General features: G+C 41.9%; 1 long non-coding RNA gene across 1 annotated transcript in view; it reads left to right on the top strand.

Moving 5' to 3' along the window:
- The window catches only part of LOC122466526, a 34580-nt gene extending 15600 nt beyond the window's left edge, over positions 1-18980 (top strand). Inside the window, exons 2-4 of the long non-coding RNA XR_006292123.1 lie at positions 11934-12018; positions 12432-12544; positions 16671-18980. This is a non-coding gene — a long non-coding RNA (uncharacterized LOC122466526). The remainder of the gene's footprint in view (positions 1-11933; positions 12019-12431; positions 12545-16670) is intronic.
- Positions 18981-21667: the final 2687 nt, after the last annotated feature.

Raw genomic sequence — 21667 nt, 5'->3', positions numbered from 1 at the left:
TAGGATTTTCCAAGCACTTTTACCGGTAGAGGGGCTCATAATTAGGGTTGGGTGAAACAATCCAAAATGATTGACATAAGAGGGTTCATATTTCTCCTACATCCCTTTACAACACCATCTCTTTTTATATGTGCCAGACTCCAATTCCATTTTTGAACCACAGGTCAATCCCTCTACATGCATTCACATAATGAGAATTAAGTTAGAGTTTCACACTTCAGATTTCCAGTAACTGGCTGAATAAAATGTATCCCTTTGAGCCAAGTAGAGGAAAGAGCCACCAAATTACTTTGAACTGTGATCCAGGGTTCCCATGACAGACTACTATGCTTTAGGTCTAAAGGGCACACACCTGCATTTTGACCTCTTGTCTGATTTGGGATGCTGCCAGCCTATAATTATCTGCGTCAATCCTTGCAAATGTTGGAATATAATTATTAACTGGTTAGGGCCCCAAACCCGCAGTAGACTTTGCCGCTTGCGCGGAGTCCATTGCAGGTTTGGGCCTTAGTACAGATCACAAGCTAACTAGATTGTTATGTGTGCTACACATTTTAATATCATCTTATCATATAAAAGGCCCTCCAAACTATACTAAAATATATAACCTACAACAGAAGTTTCACATTTTTCTCCAAAGGCAGAGAGTTTCTGGCTATGTATGCTATTCTGTAAGGCTAGCATGAGGACAAACATTTTATGTAGTTCTTTTTGTGGTCCATTTTTTAGATGGATATTTAAAGTAAAGATCAAGTCTGTTTTAAAAACAGTTCCATTTTGTATAAGGGGTGCTGAGAGCTTGTTTGTTTAATGTATTTGTAAAATTTAAAAATCATGGGTAAGAATTGCTTAATATCGTTTACTAATCTTTGATCAAGGTTCAGCCAATTGTACTGCAACCTTAAGCTCCAAATAGTATGAATATGTAACTGTCCTTGCTCAATGTTTCATTCACAGATAGCGAAGGTATGTGTCCTAAACACCATGTGACTATACAATCAAAAGAAAATGTTCTTGTCTATCTTATCAGAAGTTTTTTGGAGCTTATATTAACTTTGTGATCATAACTTCTGCATTTTTTTGACAAACTTCATTAGTATTGTCCTTGTGTATATTATATTAATGTATCTATCTATACGGCTTTTAAAATTATTTCCTAAATATTAAAAGCCAACAACAAATGTTGTACTGCTATACTCTCCCTAACTAAGCTTTCCGTTGCATTCTCTTTGTTAACTAGATGACTTTGTTTATGTTTATATTCACAGCTATTAAGTCTCACTCTCCCATCCCACAAACTAGTATACACAGCAAATTAATAAGACAATGTGACCAGCTAGTCAAAAGGGACGAGTTATTTTGTGTTCCTCAGGTTTCGGGGCCCAACTGAAACACTTCAAAGGGGCCTGATTTTCAGAAGGGATGAGAGGCAGTTCAGTGTTCTGTGGACCACGCTTTAAATATGTTAAGCCAAGGCACATGTTCAGTTGTGCATAGTTTCCCATTTCAGACAGCCAGCTTCTTTTCCTTAGTCTAGCCGTGGCACTCTCCCTCCAACAAGAACAAACAACTTCTCTTTTCCTTATTTATGTCTTCATTGGACTCAGTGGCCTATCCCTTTCCCCCTGTTCTTCTGCCCTCCTGGGTCTGCAGTGGGCACTAGAAGGGAATTCTTTCCCAGCAGACTAATCTTTCCTAAAAAAGTCTTTTAGAATGGAGTAGGAAGCAGCTTAATGCCTCTCCCTGTTGACATCTCTTTATTGAGTGAAGGTTGGTATGTTCAGTACTTTCTTTTCTACATTTTTGAGGAACCCAGAGGGGCATTCAAGTACCCTACTGTACTTATGACAGATCAGAAAAGATATTAAACAGCTTTCTAAACTTTGGTCTTTCTATGCAAAGTTGCTGTAGACATGCTGGTTGCAGGATATTAGAGACAAAGCGGGTGAGGTAATATCTTTTATTGGACCAACTTCTGTTGGTCAGAGAGAGACAAGCTTTCGAGCTAACACAAAGCTCTTCTAAGATATTACCTCACCCATCTTTTCTTTCAGTCTTTCTAATCTAGACAGTAGTACTAAGTACTCACATTTCCTTGGATAAGTTTTCAATTTGTGCCGTTTTCTTTTAAAGTTTAAATAAAAGGTTTAAATTTGGAATCATATTTACCAAAACCCTGCCCCTGCCTCCTCCTCTTTAATGGAAACAGGGGTTGGAGTCACTTTGCTAATTCTCCTGGAGATGGACCATAGCACATGAGCAGACACATTGAAAGAAAGCCAGAGCTAGTGCAGAATCCCCCTTTGTTCCCTCTATGACCCCAGTCTCCCAGCAGGTAGGATGTTATCCTGTGAGGAGCTGAGCACTTTTGGAGATGTACTAAGCACTCTCAACTCTCACTGACTCTATAAGCAAATCAGTGTCGATAGGTCTTACAGCCTGGTCCAGTACCACTCTGCACATTCACCAGTTTGTTATGAGTGGATCCAGTCGCTTGGTCCTGTGTGCTTCCAAGTTAACTGGATCTGGATAGAGTCTAGTCACTGTTTCTGGCTCCATAGGGAACAGTCCTAGGCATACACCTCTCATGTGATACCTTCCTCAGTACTTGGATTGCTGCCAGACTAGATTAAACATTAGCACAGCATTGGCTTTTCTTCCAGTTCTTTGGATCTTCCTCGTTAGCAAGATTATATTAAAACTAACATCAGTGGGCTAGGTACCTCTTTGGCAACTCTTTATAAACCTTTGGGTGCAAGTTATTCAAACCTGCTGATTTAAAAATGTTTAACTTTAACTGATGTTGTTTATCATCCTTATCGTTGGAAAAAGTATTTCATTATCAAGGTGTGGCTACATCATCTAGCTTTGTTCCAAATACTGAACATAAATACTTATTGAATACTTCTGTCTTTTCTGCATAATTGACAATTTTACCATCTCCATCCAGTAACATGTATAACAGTCTTAGGATTTTTTTGTTTTTGATATATTATAAAACATATTTATTGCCTTAGCCCAGCTGCCTTAGCCCAGCTAATTTTTTCATTGATACATTTAGTGTGTCTTATTAATTCTCTGCATTTATCACCTAATTTATATTCCTTAACTCAATTTACCTCCTTTCCATCTACCTAAAGGGAAGTTGAACATATTCATAATTAATGTTATTAGTATTTCAGAAAAATGAATGTGAACCTTAGTAGCAAATTCCTACATTTTAGAAATGTGGGGAATAGATGAGGTAAAGATGGAATTCTCATCTCTATCTTGTACTTTAGAAATGGCAAGGAATTGGATTTAATCTGACCTGGAGTCAAAACTGTAGAGGGAGGTTCAATGCTATATTAAATACATTTGTGAACAAAATTTTTAAGTGTGAGCATGTAAATAGGATATCTAGATCCTGCATGTGGATGCTCAAATCGACATTTAGGTACCAAAATGCCAGTTTTAAGTATTTGAATGTTTAACTCTGGAATCTGTATGTTTCTTTAAAATGCCCATTTTAAAAGTCTGACCCTGAATCTATGTTCATAGAAGAATAAATCTCATGGTCATTATCCAGATATTTGGACACAATTCTCCAGTACTTTGAATGAAATTCTGACTGTTGCTTTGGCTCCTGTATGGGTTAAAGAGACAAAGCACCACAAAGAGGCTCTAAAAGCCCCAAATCTGGCCAGGGAGAACTTCCTTGTTGCAGAAACTGAGGAAGACATCCACAGGGTTGTCTTCAGAGGGCTTCCTTGCAAATCCTGGCATAGAGGGTCCTGGCGGGGCAGGAGGGACATGTCGAGGGTGGGTCAACATGTGCTGCTGCAGATATTCTAGGCCAGGGATCGGCAACCTTTGGCACGTGGCCAGTCATGGAAATCTGCTGGCGGGCCGGGCCGGTTTGTTTACCTGCAGCGTGGGCCGAGGCATGTGCTGGCCTCTGCTTCCCGCAGCCCCCATTGGCCTGGAACGGCGAACCGCAGCCAGTGGGAGCAGCAATCGGCTGAAACTGCGGACGCTGCAGGTAAACAAACCGGCCCGGCCTGCCAGCAGATTTCCCTGGTGGGCCACGTGCCAAAGGTTGCTGATCCCTGGCCTAGAATATCTGCAGCAGCACATGTTGACCCACCCTCGACATGTCCCTCCTGCCCCGCCAGGACCCTCTATAGGACCGTCCCAGCCCGCCAGCGGATTTCCCTGATGGGCTGCGTGTCAAAGGTTGCCTATCGCTGTTCTAGGCAATGCTGGATGGCCATAGGGACAGGCTTCCATAAGGTAGGCATACTCCGGGGAGCTGTTTAAGGTATGCTGGATGCTGCTCTGGCCCTGGAGCAGGCCAGAATTGGGAAAGCAGGTGGTTTAAAGTCACCTTAGTCCCTCTCCCCCTATGCTGTGAGTTTTTAGAGGTGCAGGACAGAGGTGCAGAACACTCTTATCTCACCCTTATTCTGATACATAGGAATCAAACGTTGTTTGAGAGCTGCTTGGGTTCTGCACAAGGGGCTAATGGTATTGAATACTATATGCAGGAGGACTCTGCAAACCTATGTATATCAGAGAATACTACTGTTCATGGTAGCTCAGCGTTTGTGATGTGGGGGAATGTGAACATGGGTGCAGAACAGATCCACATGGAGACAAAGCTGCGTAGAAGGGCAGCGGCCAGGCACATTTTACTTCCTGTTTCCCCCACTCAGTATTCGCTACACAAGTTCACTGGAGACATTTCTTTTCCAGTGAGGATTCCATTTGTCCTCCCTCATGGTGTCTGTGATCAAATCTGTTTTGCTCTTGCACCTGAGTCTGTATCCATCGTTAGTGAAATTACTGTTATGACATTTAGTAGGTTGAAATTAAAATTGGACACTTGTTCATTAAATTGACAACTAATCTAAGAAAAAAGCTTTCCCATTCACTTCCAGTGCATTCAGTGCATATCTCACTCTTAAATCATATTATGCCTGTTTATGTAATGTTCTGCAGCAGACCACAATGTGTTGATACACTGTTGTCTATAACATGTAATTCTAAAATCAGAACAGACAACCAAAGTTCATTCATCCAAAATTTTATTCCTAAATTAACTCTTTCAGTAGTTCATTATGTCCTTTCAAAATGTAGAAATGTGAATAATCATGAACCAGTATAAAAAAGTATGCATGAGAAGTTCAATATAATTCAAAGAATGCAATTAAAAATTAAACAAAGCATGTATTTCACGGGAGGGAGACATCTACCAGATACTAAGAAGTTGTTGTGTTGTCTGTAACCTTTGATTTAAATATTTTCACTTGGTATTTTAAATATAAATAATAATACTAGTGATCAACTTAAAGCCTCTAGGTTTGAGTCACCAGGCTGGTTACAGATAAATTTAATTTGGTGGAGGATTGTAATGATACAAGTGATAGATTTAGTCTTTATTTAAAATGAAATAATTAGTTAAAGCAAACAGGCATTACAATATAACCATGTGCTGTATTTTAAATTCAGACTGGGAATAAGGCCTACATTTTTAACGGTGAGGGTAATTAATTATTCGAACAACTTACAAAGCATCATAGTGGATTCTCCATCATTGACAATTTAAAAATTATGATTGGCTGTTTTTCTCAAAGATATGCCCTAGAAATTATTTTGGGGACATATTATGGGCTGTGTTATACAGGAGGTCAGACTTGGTGATCATAATAGTTGTCCCTTCTGACCTCAGCATCTATGAATCTATGAAAGTTGCATCCAGGGGCAGTCAGTCCCTGGATGAACAGAGTGGGTATATAATCCTTCCTCTAATGCTGCCTTGATGGTGGGTGAGTGTGCTAATCTAAAATTTTTATAGATTTAGTTTAATATTGTAAATTATTTTTATAATAATTTACAATACCACCCCTTAATTAATCAGCATTAAGCCTGCCTTTTACCATATCTATATTTCCACTACCATAATTAAAATACTTTCTACTCCCTCATTGGCTATTTAATATAAAACATCACCTTTAATTAATATCTGTGTAAATGCCATTCCAGTAACTATCAGTATAGGTAGCATTCTTCCAAAACATTCACATTACATCCAAAAACTCTTGTTAAAATCAGGGAGAACCAAACATGTTGACAACATGACCTGGGGTTATGTCCTCACTTATCTTTAACTTGCCTCTGAGCTGTCTCATTTTATTTCATCCACAGTGTACCAGACTTCATTATTGTCAAGCCTAAATTTAGGCCCAAAAATATGTTTCCAATTTACATTTCAGCATATTTCTATTACATTTTTATTTAACATAAACAAATGTCATTTTTATACGTTTACATGTCTACCTCATTGCCTAGTTTTGTGGAACTTAATTACACTTACTCTGTAGAGCAGTTTTATAATGCCAGTTCATAGGCACTGATTCTTTCAATGATAATGGATGAAGGGGTGCACATGGATCTAGCATACCTAAGTCTCAAATGGCCTGACTTTAATTCCCCTTACAACGGTGTAGATCAGGAATAAGTTGATTTGAATTCAGTGTATTTATACCAGTGCATGCAAGATCAGACTCAGGTCACAAATCTTTGCTAGGCATAAGAAAATATCGAAAACATGGGACACCTTTTTTGCTGTGGGCAGAAAACAGTTTCTCTTTTCATGAACTGTATTCATTTAAATTCATATGACAATTCAGTTTTTGACAGCAAGCACCTCACCTGGGTGAAGAACTTTGGGTGTGAATGAGAGCTACTCAGAACCTATGTTGAGGTTTTTAAGAATAGGTTAGACAAACACTGTCAGGAATGGTCTAGTTATGCCATAGTCCTGCCTTGAGTGCAGGGGACTGGACTAGATGATCTCTCGGGGTCCCTTTCAGTCCTACACTTCTATGATTCTATGAAGATCATATACACAGCTAGACAGAGAACCCAAGGATTTGGAAGCTAAGAGGGTGGGATTAGGGTTTTTTAATTTATTTTTCTTCCCAAATTTCTCTTTCATTTTTTCTTAGAGAAGAAAACGATAACATGTTTTTTCTCTAAAATGGTGAGTGAAATGGGGAGGAAATGTATTCCTGGCTTTCTCTCTCCCTTTCTCCCTTCCATTGGCAGTGATAGGGTTAAGACTCACTTGGGTATATTCTCTTTCATGCACTCAGCATCTTCCACACCAGCAGACCTATTTACTTAGCACTCCCTAGTTTACCTAACCAAGGGCGCACGTACACAGAGGCTAGGAGATGTAAATCCTAGCTTGGGTAGATATATGCACAACAGCTCTGCTCAGGCTAGTGCCAAAAAAATAGCAATGTGGGTATGTCTACACATCAAAGAAAAACCCCTGGCTGGCCTATGCCAGCTGTCTCAGGCTCACGGGGCTCAGCCTAAAGGGCTGTTTCATTGCTGTGTAGACTTCTGGGTTCAGGCTGGAGCCCTGGCTGTAGGACCCTGCTGTGTGGGAGGGTCCCAGAGCTAAGGCTCCAGCCCAAGCTTGGAAGTCTATACAGCCTGAATGCCTTGAGCCTGAGTATAATCCTTCCCGATCCCATTCTTGGGAGGCTAGCCTGAGCCACTGTCCATGCCACCATGGCCACACTGCAGTTTTTAGGCAATAGCTCAAGCAGAGCTAGTGTATCTACCTATGTTAGAAATTACATCTCCCAGCTGCTGTTTAGACCCGCCATGAATGGGGAGCTCTGCTCAGGCCTAGACAGAATGGGGTCCTAGTCTGTAAGAGGCAGAGCTGGGAGATGCGTGAAATGGACGCTCTATGATAGTTAGGAAATATGAATTTCTCATTGATTTCATTGGGAGTTGCGGACACTGACTAGATCACAGTAGATCCACAGCGCCTTGCACATGTAGGACCTGTATAAGCACCTAAACTTAATGTGCCACATACTTTCACCTACACTTCCTGTCTACTCAGTTCTGTTCTTTGAAGCAGGCAAATTACTAAAATGTACAAGAATCCATTTGTGTGCCTGCAAACCAAAACACAGCTGGTAGATCTAATTTTAGGTTTGCCAGCCTTGTCAGTGTCCCTTTGAAAGCAAAGTACATATTGTTCTGTGTTTCACACAAAGACTGAAGGGATATATTCTCCTCTCAACATGCATGTTCTGTTAACACAAACAGAAATGACGCACGTACCTCAAGGACAGCAATCTATCCACTAATCCTGCATTTTAGGTTTTGACTCTTTTCAGTGATGTACCAGCACAGGTGATACATATACTATACTATTCTGCATTCAGATGAAACATCAGAAGTTGTAACACAATTGAGAAAAGGGCTAGCCAGCTGAGAGCCCCTGTTATTCCTTCTGGGGCTGAAAAACACACAAAATAAATAGGGACCTGCTTTTCAGAACCCACAACTACTTGAAATAAATGGGAGTTGCAGATATTCAGCATCTCTAAAAATCAGACCGTAGGTCTTTGGTTGTTCACTGTTCCTTTAAAAAAATTTTTTTTTTTTTTTTTAGTATTACACTTGTAACCCTTCTGCCAAGTGAAGTCGGCCGCAACCAGGACCGGGTTCAATATCTAGGGGTTCCTTTTTAACAATACAGCACAGCACCGGCTCGAGCCCCCACCCAGTAACCTGGGAAAGTTACACACCACCCCATGTGCCTCTAACAGGCGATGCTTTCCCACTCGCAAAAACAGAGTTAGAGTGTAAAAAAGAGATTTTTCATGAAAGGAGGGAAGTCACCCAACATTAATGAGAGAAAATGCTGCAAGCAGGATTCAGCCATGAGCAAAACACTCACCCCAGAGTACGTTGGGCAGTGTCTTTTGATGCAAGTATTTGAGTTTTATAACCAAAAGTTCCGTTAACATGCCCCTCTCTGCTCTTTCACCATACCTCACTAACAGTGGTTGTCCTTGGTCAGTGAAGACCCAGAGTTCAGCTGTGCATCTGGGTGAGTTCACCTCCCACACAGGGGGCGGGGGAGAAGGCACCTTGCTTGCTCTCTCATCCAAGCTCTTGCTCTGGTGTCACCACCCTGCCGGCCAGCTACTGCTCCGCTCCGCTGGCCACCCTGCCAGCCACTGTGCTGCACACTGTCACCTTCTGCTGCTACCTGCTTTTCTGTTGTGACCTCTGCAGGTCAGTCTCGAGGTTCCACCCAGCTCTCAGTAATTGTTAGCTCCTAGTGGGGGAACTTCATTGCTGAAGCAGGCTGGACGGAAATGCTGTCCCACAACAAGTGATTTCAGCTCTAGTGATCTCTTAATAAAACAAAAGACTCCCAATGGAGCCTTCATTATTTCTTTCTTTGAACAGTGGGGAGGGGCAGGTTAAACCATGCCTAGGACTCTCAGCTGGAGTCCGCACCTCCTAGCAGTGACACTTATCCCCATCCCCTCTTAGCCTTCACAGGGGTCTGGTCTGGCATTCAATACTCCTGCTTAGTGACTTCATTTCAATTGAGGGTGACCCCCTCAGTCAGGAAAGGCTAAAAGCATAGTTCTGCTGCCCTTTACTCATACAATAAGGATAACATTTCATTAGCCTTGCATTCAGTGATTTGTAACCCAACACCAGCCAAAGTTGATCACTTTAGCCACACAGCTCTGTCTGCTGGATACCTAGGCAGAGTGGGTGCGTTCATGTAAATACAGTCTGATCCTGAAGACTTTTTCTCTCCCCAGCTAGCTATCAGGGGAGAGCTCATTCAGAGCCTGCTTAGACACTAGTTTGTAAATCGTCTCAACTGCAGTTTCATCCAAATGATCAAAGTCTTAAATACAGGTTATTAGCAAAGAGGCTGACTTAATGTCTTAATTTAACGAAAGATTTTCAGTTTTGAGGAATGATCCGGTAGTGTCACAGCTGGCTGTTTTTTTGTCTGTTTTTTTGTATAACCTCCAGTAAGATGGTGAGCTCTCTTAACAGCCCAGGAAAGAATCAGCGCACATCTGACTCTATTTCAGGCCCTTGTCTGAGGGCACAAGTTTTGTTATTCAAAGCACGCAACTCATGAGGTAATACAAAAAGTGATTCCTCTGAACAAACCAGGCTGCATTTCTCAGAAGCCTTTTCCCTTGCCTATCACAGTCCTCCACCCCGGAAAGAGGACACATCTCTTCCTTAAAATTTCTGCTGAATCATGTGACAGCCTTTAACCCTTTCCTGTCTCTCTGACCCTCTCACATCCCCTCACCCACCAAGAATGGGGTCAAGAACACTGTTTGTCCAACAAGCCTGTCCCCTTTCCTGAGAAAATAAATTTGCATTCACCTGCGTCACACCAGGTTTGTGGTGTACAATGAAAGTGTAGGACTGCAGAACCATATTCCAGCATGTCAGTCAGGGGTTGGTCTCCATAGATTGCAGCCATGTCAGACGATTATGGTCATCAGCCAGAGTAAAAGATGGCACCAAGCAGGTAGTGTCTCTGGCCCATTTTATCACTAAGCTCTCCTTGACTACTAATCTGCTTCTCTCCCTAGGAAGGAGTTCTCTACTGAGGTGCAGAGTTAAGGCCAGAATGAACCACCAGATCATCTAGTTTGAACTCCTGTATATTCCAGGCAACCAACACCACCCAACATTCACTCGCTAAACCCTACAACCAAACTTAGATCAAAGTATTACAAAGTAAACCTTTATGTGCCACAGGCAGAGAATAGGAGGGACCACGGTGCACCAGAGCCCAAGGCTCCCACAATGGCAATGAAGTGCAATATAATCTTGGAAAGTGACCCCCACACATGCTGCAGAGGAAGATGGAAAACCTCCAGGTCACTGCCAATCTGAGCTAGGGTAAAATTCCTTTCCAACCCTATATATGGTGATCAGTTACACCCTGAGCATGTGAGCAAGAACCAGCTAACCATGCCACTGAGAGAGAGAATGCTCAGTGCTACATCAGGGCACCAGCCCACCCCATCCAATGTCCTATCTCCAGTTGTGGCCATCCTTGATGTTTCAGGAAAGAGATTAAAAAAAGACATGGTCCCAGAATACATTGGTGGGGGAAAATGCTTTCCTGACCCCTGCGGGTGGCAAGCTGAAACCCTGAAGCATGAGCTTTTAGAAACACAAGACATAAACTGGAAACGAGCCCCAAGGCTGTTGAGCCTTCCTCCCCATTAAAAGCAACCCCATCAAACAATTGTACTGAGAAATTTGTCAAGCGTTTTCTTAAAACTAATAAGTTGTTTGCCCCCACAACTCCTGTTAGGAGGTTGTTCCAGAATCTCACCTCCTGATGGTTAGAAACCTTCTAATTTTCAGCCTGAATTTGTTCACGGCCAGTTTATATCTATTTGCTCTTGTGCCAACATTGCCCTTTTGCTTAAGTAGCTCTTTACTCTCCCTGGTATACATAACGAGCAATCATAGCTGTTCTCAGCCTTCTTTTTGTGAGGCTAAACAAGCCAAGCTCTTACAGAGTCCTCTCATGAGATAGTCCCTCCATTCTCCTGATCATTGCAGTAGCTCTTATCTGCACCTGTTCCAGTTTAAATTAATCTTTCTTGAGCATGGGTGATGAGAATTATACACACATTCCAAATGTGGTCTTACCCATGCCTTGCACAATGACATTAATACTTGTCTATATCACCTAATGTTGTGTGCTCCCCATCCTTTAGATCCTGCTAGAGAATGGCATCTGTCTGCAAGACGAATTTCTTCGTGCAGCACTGGTTCTCTGCAGAGGAGCCGTATGCTCTTCCAAAAAGCTTCTGCACAAGTGGAGAACCAATGTATGTACCTTCCAGGGTGTTTTACTGCGCAAAAGGTAAGGTATTAATTACATAGATAATATGCTGCTATCCCCAGGAAGGATTTGACATGCTGCAGTGGTTTCCAGGCCAAGGTTCACTAAGCAGGCTTTTCAAACTTCTGCCCATGCCCCTGTGAGAGGAGAAAAGAAGAGGACAGGGAACTTTCAAGGGGATTGAGAGGGGTGAACAGGTCACTTTTTATTTGTATTGCAGGAGGGAGAACAACAGAGACATGGAAGTGAGGAAAAATGAAGAGGACAGGACAGAGAAGACCTGCAAAATTGTTACATGGTCTTAGGTAACAGGGCCAGGTTCTTTGACTGGCAATACCAGTATCTAATCACCTGGGGAGTAAGTTAACTAAAATCTTCCCATGGCCCACCAGGTAGGTAACAAAAGACTAGAGAGGGAAATTCTTCGAAAACAAACAGAAAATGTATTAAAAGAGTTACTAACAATGTCAGGGAGAAGTGTGTGTGTGTGTTGGGGGGGGGGCGGGGGAGGGAGGAATAAAACAGTTTAAAACCATAAAACAGCAATGTGGCCCAAAGATGAAGCCCGGTCCCCAGTACAACCCTTGTCAATTTACACTTCTAACCAAACTAACTAAACCAAGGTACCCCAGAACTGTACTGTATCTCGAAGGATGGATCTTAAGTGGGATCAGCTGCGGGTGTTAAGTGACAGTCTCTTCATTGCTTGGGTTCGCAGGGACCTGGATCTGCAGTGGTTACCAGGAACAGGAGGAGCTCAGGACCTTCACTGCTTTGGAACCAGCAACCAGGAGACTGCTGCTGTTGGTAATCACTGGAACCAGGAACAAGGTAAGTGGATTCAGGTGGAAGATACCCGGATTGGTGGGATAGATCAGGTAAGATGGTGAAGGAAGTCCTCGATGCCCAAACATGACAGTCACTGGCTGCCTCTCAGATGGACAGTCCCACTGACAGGGTGTGCAGTCCTTTTATGCCTTCTGTGTCGCGCAAGTTCTAGTCCAGACACGTTTGATCCAGTCTCCTCAGAGGCAGTTTCTGGGGCAAACCCTGTTTCCCGCTAAACGAAAAGATGCAAAAGTGAGTTGTAAACAACCAAAATTGGACTCCATTTTAAAAGATGGATTCCATTGTCCAAAATGCCTTATAACTAATTATTTTAATACAAACACAATAAATTCAAATGTGAATAGTGAAACAAGCATAAGTAAGCATGAATAAAAATATTTATAGGGAACTCCGCCCTACAAAATAGCGGAGGCAAGGGGGAACAAAGGCAGAGTATGCCAGGAAGTAGTGTGGAGGAGGAGTAGATCTTGATGGTGAAAGAGAAAATGTAAGAACGAAAACATCGGAGGAGAAAAGGAGCCATAACTAAGGAAGGACATGTTGCTAAGTGGGTTGAGGAATATTGTGTACATCAAGCAGAGGAATATAGGGGTATGGTAAAAATACACAAAATAGTCTAGATGGCAGGGAAATTATAATGGCTGAAAGAGACAAACACTAAATAAAAGGTGGGTTGTAGTAGAGGACATAGTGACAGGAGGAAACTGCAGGGTGTCCTGATTTTAAGGCTAGAAATATGGTCACCGTATTAGTGAATGAATAGCTGAAAAAGTACAGCCTGGAATTTTTTCTTAGGCATGGACAGTTTTTGTTAATGCATTTAATTTTCCTGTTCAAGATGCTCCACTCATCAAGTCATATGGTGTATAAATGCTTTATGTTGCTCTTTGCTGAGTTAAGTAAAACCCGTGTGTGTGTGGGTGTAAACTCTCTCATAGTTTGGTTGAAACTGGCATTTTTTCACTTGAACCAGGTAAAGGTGGAGTCAGGGTGTTTTCTTCCAGGCATCTATTTATCATGGTGTACAGTTTGCTTTGTTGTTCAAATAATGTACGACTCCACCCTCTTTCATTTATTACTAAGAAAGGGCATAAGGCTGTTTAAAAGAGTTTCTACGGTAGGGCTAATGAAGCCAGGTATCAGATCATTTCACAATGCTTTTACGACCAAAGCTTTGTAGAGAAGTGTTAGAATGTAGATATATCTGAGGTTGCAAAAAAAAGTCCACAAAGCTTAAGGAAATTTGGACACTGAAGTGCCCATTATTTATTTGGGGCTAGATAGTGCCCCCGCATCATGAAAGAGGGAATAAGGAGCTTACCCCACCTTTTTGTGTAGTATGAATTTGGGGAGCCCAGAACTGCAGTCCCTGTGTTTGACAGAGCTCAGGGTTTTGCTACCCAGATGGTCTCCCGGGATTATTTCATGGAAAGGGGGGAGTATGCACAACAGTGGCTCTGCCTCCTTCATGTACTAGCTAGCAGAGCTTGCTGACCACATGGGAGGGAGGACATTGCATCCCATAAAGGGGTGTTATGAACTGAACCCACCCCCTGCACAAATGAGACGCTCCAGGAGGCATTGCTCTTCCTTGAGGCAGAATCTTTTGGCGCGCTCCCCAGGGGTGGTGCAGCTCTATGCTGCCTCTATTGCAGGGCTGTGGCTAAAAGCCATGGTGTAGCCCTTAGCAAATTTCTTATATTGCATGTGAAAAATTAATGTCATTCCTGTTGAGTAGCTTTACATTAAAAACAAATCTGTTCAATGCTTTCATATGAAATTTCTGGGCCACAAGTTCCAATGAATTAGATGGTGTCATTCAGGTCCCTGGGAGGCACTTTTTGGCAGTCTCTTCTCAAGGGGCTTAGCAATAGAATAGCAGGGGTGTTGCTGAGTAGGGCTGAGGTAAATTGGCAGAACACGGTTTCTTCCACAGCATCTGCTCAAATGTCTGCCTCAAGCCAACAGTAATTTGTTTCTCACTTTTATAGACATCAAAACTCAATGGAAAAGAGTTTTTAAAATACTTGGCTAATTCCTATTTCAGCAGGGCTGCTTGAGAGTAACAGAGATCAGGATTTGTTCCATGGAGCTATCATAGCTGGAGTCCAGGAAGGAGACTGGCTGTGATACCGTACCTTGATAAACTTAAGCTACTGTTTGTGAGCTCTATTAGAAATTTTCAGTTCCTCTAAATATAACCATCATCCTTTGTCAGCTGGTTGATAGCTCCAGCCATCTTTCTGTTTTCTGATGACAGTTTTTCAGGGTCCCTTCAACAAACTATTATTCCCAGTTTCACTTAATAGACCACAGAACCAAGATCCCTCAAAATAAGTTTGTGCAGCACCTTTGTGCTGAGCACAATATAATCTGAAAGCAAAAGGTACAATTACAAAGGGGAGAGGATTTCCCAGAAAGGTCAGGGAGGAACATTTCTTTTAGATGACTAATATAGGTAGGGATGGGCAAACCTTGTGCTGTTGGAGGTTTTGTGAACCTTGTGAACTGTAGTTTCAGGTTCACAGGGTTTGCAAAACTAGTTTGCATCAGCAAATGTTTTTTTTCCCCCTATAATATTATTTTCATAGATTATTCTTTTTCCACCTAAAGAGAAGTCTCTGCTTCTGTATGTATTAAGGTTAAAAGAACAAACTCCAAAAGTTAGGCTGGCACAAGTTAGTTGCCTGTAATACAACTTCTCTCCCTGTTAACTTTTTTGTTCTCAGTATGTCCATATTTGACTTATGTCCTTTTCAGTGTTCGACATAGCTATGGTATTTTGGGTTTTTTCCCATTCTTCTTCTTTTTTCAAAATCTCTAGGTAGATAAAGGTGCAAATCAGAATCAGGGTCCCATTGTGCTTAGCAGTGTGCTTTGGAACCCATAGCATTCAAGCAGGTTTGAAATTAGGCAAAATGTTTCCCTCAATCACTACTAATAATGTTGTAGTGTGTGTATGATTAAAAGTCCTAAGGGTTGCATGAAACTGTTTTTAAAAAAAGCTATTTTATGTTATATAACAACACATTATAAAATACTTTTGTACCATGCATGACTGTTCCATATTTATCACAGGTTAATTTATCCTACATGATACTACTCTATTGCATTTATATTTAAAATGTAATGTTGAATTGTAGACACACGGAAATCTTCACACATTGTATGGTGATTATCTTCAGGGCAATAATCTATAATTAAGGAACATTGTTTAATGAACCATCATCTGAATATCTTTATCTTAGAAATGGAACCAAAAAGTTTTGTTTTGGTTTTTAGATAATGCTTAAACAGATCATTACTGTGTCCTGAATTTTGCCTTTAGCTTATGTCAGTAGTGTTAAATAAATGTAGGTGGGCAACCAGTAAGAAAATAAAAGCTATTTTTTATTTTAAAATATACTAATTGGGATTTCCATATGCAGTTTAATTGCCCTAATTAATACTACAATTCAATTTCAAAACAGTTAATCTTTTAAAGGAGCAGGAGTAGTGGGTAACTATGAAAATTATCAAAGATGAAGGCATATTTTTAATTACTCAAATTAATCATTAACATCCGTTCTTACAAAGAATCACCTCAGGCATAGGTATAGGTGTGTGTGTGTGTGTGTGTAAAATATTAAAATAATATGGGTGAGAGTGAAGCTTTTTTAAAAAATAGAACTTAAAACACCATTGAAGCCAACTTTGATGAAAGCTTCTTTATAGTTTTAAGCTGACTCTGGGGTATAAAACTAATCAAAGTGGAATTTTAGTAAACTAGAATGTTAAAGCAATAGAGCACAATCTGTACACTGCCAAGATGTAGAAGAATTTTCCAAAAACCGTTGGTGCAATTATAATAAATTAAGTATGTAAAATATGCTATATGGAATTTCTGCTCTGTTTACTATTCTGCCATGAAAGGATTTCTCAATAGAATGAATGACTTTTACAAGACATTGAGATTTGTAATAGAAACATGTGCCTCTGAATATGTCGTTTGGGAGGACATTCATTTTTACATGAATTCAGCCCTTTTATGCAATAATACCCATTTAATGTGCATTATTGCAACAACATTTAATATTAGGGCTACTGACAGAAATGTCGTTTACTACAGGTAAAAGGATGGATTGACAGTTTTCAGTTCCCCAAGCAGTTTCCCACAACAGCTCTTCTGCGGATGAGCCAGTATGGCAAGTTTTGGCTCGCAGTTTCAGTGGTTTGCAAATGATTTCATCTTGAAAATATGGGAGTTACTCAACAACTGGAGCCAGATTATGATCTGAGTTATTCTGGATTTATTCTTGTGCATCTCCGTTGATTCTACCAAAATTATTCCTAATTGACAACAGTGTTATTTCGATCAGAATCTGGTGCAGTTTCCTATCCAGTATGGAAACTGGTGATAAAGAGAAGACAATGCTAGCTGGAAAGGAAAAGTGCATGCCTCTTTGGTGCAGCTAGAAGAAATGATTAATTATTCTACTTGTAAAGACACCTCATGCTGCCTTTATAGCCTTGGTTTGTATCAAAGACCATCCCTACTAAATTACAGAAGACTATATAAATGTAGAGCTCATCTGTGCTGGAAAGGCTTGTAAATACTTTTCTGCTTGGATGCAAGCTCCACTAGTGCTATTAATGGTGGAAGTTGCAGCGTTAGTGTAACGCTGACAGCTGGCCGGATTGAACCGGGGACCTCTGGAGCTTAGTGCATAAGCCGCGACTGCATGAGCTAAAAGCCAACTAGCTGTTAGCTAAGACTGTAGAGCAGACTGATTTTAACTCTCTCTTTCTAAGTGATCTCAGTGCCACTAGATGGGACAGAACACCACACCCAGGAGGTGTGTGGGTTACATTAGCAAGGTGCAAGAAAATAACACCTTTTTAACCCCCCCCCCAAAACCCCTGTGCCCCATCTATGTTGGAGTTGCATCCGCGCAGAAAAATATGTAGTGGAGAGAAGACTTCAGAGGCTTCTTACTACTGCCTAGTCAAGAACTACAATTCACAAACAGTGTAATTAGTTATTTCAGGAGTGAATCAGTATCCCATTATGGTGTTGTGGCACTACTGATCTAAAATGAGTGGTCCTGAACACTTGTTAAACAGATGTCTGTTTCTGAAAGCATAGTGGGGCTAATCCCAGTGTTTTAGCCATATTCCAGCTAAAATAAGTATATTCTGTTTAAATTTGTCCCGTAATTTAAATGAACATTATACTGCTTTTCTTATCCTACAGTACGGTATAATGTTGTGCAATGTTGAACTGCTTTTTTATTCCAGAGATGAGCAAAGTCATTAATATATGTGCTATTAAAATCTAAGATACTGAGGCTGTATTTCAGTAGCTTAATTGTATGATAAAAACACTGAAAACTATTGGAAAACCCTCAGAATTATTTTACGATTCTATGCGTGAGGGATCTAAAGAGTGAATGTTTTGTGGCTTGATGGTGAAAACAAACAAGAGGCCAAGATACTGAGGCTTTATCTACACTAGGAAATAGAGCTATCAACTGCACCCATACTGTCAATTATATAAACTCTGGTGTATATCAAGCACAGGTGTCTTTACCACTGTGTCGTCTAACCCTGCAAATATCCTGTGATGGTGCCCCCCATAAGGCTTTATGGAAATATGCTTATGAATATATATGACATAACTGGAATACGTTCTATGCTACATATGCCATGTAATATATTTATGCAAAGGTTATGATCTACTGAATCTATTAATCCTATTTGTATGCATGTATAATTTTTGTATTTGAAGTTATGAATATTGGCCGTATACTGGCTTGATTTCTAAATAACCTTAGTAGAGCATTTGGTCGGTTCCTGGAAAAAGGAATTCGCAAAGTTAAGTGCCCAATCAAGAAGCGCTTAAGGAACAATGTATCTTGGAATGCTCCAATCCACATAAGAAGTCTTCCTGGAGACAGTCAAGATACCATGTGGGCAACGGCTTCTGCCTGTAAAAACTGTGAGTCATGCATGGACATGTGACTTGCCCAGGTGACTCCAGAACTCCATCTTGGAGCTGTACTTTGCATAGGAGAAAGGAGGGGATCTCCACCCACAAAAGAAAGTCTATTTAAGCCCATGGGAGACCCCTCCATTTTGTCTTCAGCTGGCCTAGGAGATGGCCTTTCCACCCCCAAGGATACCTGAAAGAAACTGGAACAAAAGACAATAACTACAGGGGTTGTGAGTGATTGCTGGACCTGGATTAGAAGGAGATTTGTCCATAAAAGGAAACTTATGGGAACTGGTGAGGTTTTGTCCATATTCAGTTTTATTAGACGTAGACTTGGGGGGGTTATTTTATTTTGTTTGGTAATTCACTTTGTTCTGTCTGCTACTACTTGGAACCACTTAAATCCTACTTTCTGTATTTAATAAAATCACTGTTTACTTATTAATTAACCCAGAGTATGTATTAATACTTGGGGGGGAGGGAGGCAAACAGCTGTGCATATCTCTCTATCTGTGTTATAGAGGGCGAACAATTTATGAGTTTACCCTGTATAAGCTTTATACAGGGTAAAATGGATTTATGTAGGGTTTGGACTCCACTGGGAGTTGGGCATCCAAAGACAGGCACACTTCTGTAAGCTGCTTTCAGTTAAGCCTACAGCTGTTAGGGGACGTGGTTCAGACCTGGGTCTGGGTTTGCAGCAGGCTAGCGGGTCTGGCTCAAACCAGGCAAGGCACTGAAGTCCTAAGCTGACTGGGCAGGCAAGTAGGAGCAGAAGTAGTCTGGGCACATCAAGTGGCAGCTCCCAGGGGGTTTCTGTGATCCAACCTGTCACATATCCCTTTTAACATTTTGACATTAAAATCAAGCAGAGGATTCCTCATGTTTGAACAATCAGGTCAGACCTTCTTGCTGTGCTATTGTCCTGAAGCCTAACTGTGAGGGCCCTACCAAATTCATGGCCATGAAAAACACATCATGGACTGTGAAATATTGTCCCCCTATTTAATCTTTTGTGTGCTTTTGTGTGCTTTTACCATATACTATAGAGATTTCACAGTGGAGACCAGCATTTCTCAAATTGGGGGTCCTCACCCAAAAAGGAGTTGAAGGAGGATCACAAGGTTATTTTAGGGAGGTTGTGGTTTGCCACCCTTACTTCTGCTCTGACTTCAGAGTTGGGCATCCAGAGAGTGGTGGCTGCGGGCTGGGAGCCCAGCTGGGAGCAGCAGTACAGAAGTAAGGATGGCATGGAATGGTATTGACACCCTTATTTCTGCACTGCTGCCTTCAGAGCTGGGTGGTCGGATTGTGGCAGCTGCTGACTGAGGGCTCAGAAGTAAGGGTAGCTGTACGACAGCCTCTCCTACAATAATCTTGTGACTCTCCTCCAATTCTTTTTTGGGTCAGGACCCCATACAATTACAACACCATGAAATTTCATATTTAAATAGCTGAACTCATGGAATACATTTTTACAATTTTAAAAATCCTGTGACCATAAAATTGACCAAAATGGATTGTGAATTTGGTAGGGCCCTACTAATTGTGAAGGATCCTGTGTACTAGAGGAGGGGGTGATGTTGAAGTTTGAGTGATAGCATTTTTTCCAAATAATTTTGGTTAGTAAAAGGAGTTCTGAGACCAGGCAGTAGTTTGAAATCATGATGTAGCTCAAGGCAGAATTTGGTGCAATATGTTAGACTTTAACCTATAATTAAATGGAAAGATTGCTGTATTGTTCTCAAATGGAAAAGAACATGTATTTGGACACTGAAAGACACACAGTTATATACCAAAGCCTTATCAGTTAAATGTAAAGGTCTGACATAAAGCCACAAGTGCAAGGACATTCAGAGAACACTGATAGTTTGTCCGTAACAAGCTCTGTGGTTCATAAATGGTCCAATTCAAAGCACATTTATGTCAGTAAGCTTGGGACAGGCTTGGGTACTGCTGATCAGAGGCCCTTTCTGTACTAGACCTGAGCAGCATGTTTGAAAATGGTTTTCATCCACAGGTACCATTGTATCACAGCTTGTATTCATGCTTAGACATCTTGTTAAGATTTTGGTTGCACTTTTCCCCTCACCTTTTTATTTATGCACTCCCTATCCGTGGCCCCACAAAGTCATGGGACCTCCTGGTCAGCCTCCTCCTGGCCATGGCTAAAATGGCCATCTATAAAACCAGGGTGAGGAGGTTGGCCGATGGAGTCTCCTGTGACCTTGGGGCCTATTTCCGATCCTCCGTCCGTTCACGTATCCGGGCAGAGTTCCTCTGGGCTATGTCCACTGACTCCCTTGATGCCTTCGAGGAGCAGTGGGTGCTGCCCGGGATTCTCTTCTCAGTGTCCCAGTCTGGTTCCCTTCATTTGACCCTTTGACCGCACTCCTGTCCCTGTTATTTCATTAGTTGTCCCCCCGTAATCATTTGGTTTCTAGGTCCTGTGGATCCCCCTCTTAGGCTGGGGAGGATCCTTTAGCAGTGGGCGGGCTTTGCCTGCCCATTTCCTGGATCCCAATAGGATCACTCTTCTGTACAGGCCCCTGCCCTGTGGACCCAACCGGCTCCCCCGCCCCTTCGCCGTGAGCTGGCTGCACGACTTGCAGCTGGTTCGTTTCCAAACCGCGCCAAGGAAACATCTGTACACGCTCGTGCTCCACACCCTTCACTTCCTCACCCTCACATTGCACCCCGACACAAAGTGTCGGGACCTCCTGCCACCTCTGGAGGGTGAGGCGCCCCGGTGGCCAGGCTATACTCTACCCTGGTCCCGAGGCCCACCGGGGATATCAGTTGGAGAGTCCTTCATGGAGCCGTGAGCACGGGTGTGTATTTGACGTGGTTTACTCCTGTCCCAGACACCTGCTCCTTCTGCAGTGCAAGGGAGACCCTGGTGCACGTTTACTTGGAGTGTGCCAGGTTGAAGCCCCCATTCCAGCTCCTCACAAATATTTTGTTACATTTCTGGCTACACTTTTCCCCTCACCTCCTTATCTATGCACTCCCTATTCGTGGCCCCACAAAGTCACGGGACCTCCTGGTCAATGCCCTCCTGGCCCTGGCTAAAGTGGCCATCTATTAAACCAGGGAGAGGAGGTTGGCAGACGGGGTCTCCTGTGACTGTGGGG

The sequence above is a fragment of the Chelonia mydas genome, chromosome 1, assembly GCF_015237465.2.
Source record: "Chelonia mydas isolate rCheMyd1 chromosome 1, rCheMyd1.pri.v2, whole genome shotgun sequence".
Classification (NCBI taxonomy): Eukaryota; Metazoa; Chordata; order Testudines; family Cheloniidae; genus Chelonia; species Chelonia mydas.
This window is presented reverse-complemented; position numbering and strand designations above follow the sequence as displayed.